Source organism: Mastomys coucha, unplaced genomic scaffold (genome assembly GCF_008632895.1).
Source record: "Mastomys coucha isolate ucsf_1 unplaced genomic scaffold, UCSF_Mcou_1 pScaffold16, whole genome shotgun sequence".
In the NCBI taxonomy this organism is placed as follows: domain Eukaryota; kingdom Metazoa; phylum Chordata; class Mammalia; order Rodentia; family Muridae; genus Mastomys; species Mastomys coucha.
In genome coordinates, this window is record NW_022196898.1 from 9,227,298 (window position 1) to 9,228,538 (window position 1,241).

At 39.1% G+C, this 1,241-nt stretch overlaps 1 pseudogene; it reads right to left on the minus strand.

Annotated features, from left to right (window-relative positions):
- Positions 1–612: 612 nt before the first annotated feature.
- On the minus strand, positions 613–989 carry LOC116094030 (annotated as a pseudogene).
- Between the last annotated feature and the right edge of the window lie 252 nt (positions 990–1,241).

Here is a 1,241-nt window from a genome sequence, read left to right on the forward strand (position 1 = left end):
ACAATTTTTTAAACTTTAGAGAATTAGAGGTTAGAAAAACAATCAATTCTGGTGTAGGAACTATCTTGTTATGAACACTTATAGCAAACATGTGCATTATATTTTTAATTTTTTCTCAATAAAACAAGGGTATACTGCTTCAAAGTAATTCTTGATGACAATATTTTTCATAGTTCATCTAAAAATAGCAGAGTTTCATGAAGGGCCAAAGATGACAAACTACTTCAAATAAGCAAAGCAAAACAATACAAAAATACATTTAACAGTACAGAGAAGTCTTTTAAAAATCCATTCTGTTGAAATACTGATATGCAAAGAAATAATTTCTGGCTCGGGGCCAAACTTAAATTCCTCAAAAATTAAAATCTGAAGTATTGACTTTATTGCTGAAAGGCACATTAATTTTTGATGTCAGAATGAGACTTGACAATATGATTTCTATATAAATGACTGAATAGATAAAGTATCAAATATAAAGAGAACTGTGGCAAGAAAATAACTGGCAGAAGTCGCTATTCAACTAGTACTGACAGCTAAAGCCAGCAAAGATTTTTCAATGCACAACAACCGAGACAATATTACTGTAAGAATTTCAATCTGAAGAAGCTACTTTTACACTCCTTTCTTCTTCAGGATGGGTGGACCCCTGGTATCTTCTGCCAACTCATTATTGTGAGATCGTCATAGGCAGGAAAGGTCTTGGGACACTAACACCTACAATGAGCTCCTTTAGTAAGAGAGAGATCTTCAACATTTATTTTATTCACCACCTTGGGATTTTCTTTTTGTATTTTAAGATGAATCAAGCTATTCTTCTGTTATTTCTTCTTCGGGAAGAATGGATAAGTGGCAGCGTGGTAGCCAAGACATGCAAGTACACCACGGAAGGGCACTGAGCGGAGCCATTCTGAAACTGAGGTGGGCGCAGCTGGTAATGCTCTCAGGAATGGGAGCCGCTTGAGGTAGGTGGGCAGCTACATCTCCACCATGTGATTCAAGTCAGTCCAGGTCCACCCTGCCTGCGGCGTCCATTGGCGTCTGCCTTCCCACTGCTGCACTTGCTTGTTTGAGAATGTAAGTGGCCAGCGGCCTCTGGGTGAGAAGCGGCCCACTAGGCAGTGATGAGCTCGCAGTGAATCCTGCTTTTTATTTTTGTGGCCAGTCTTGATTTCACAAGATGGCTTTCTATCATGGTTATTTTCCCCTGTGCAACATTTTCAAGGGTGAAGACATTCCCACCA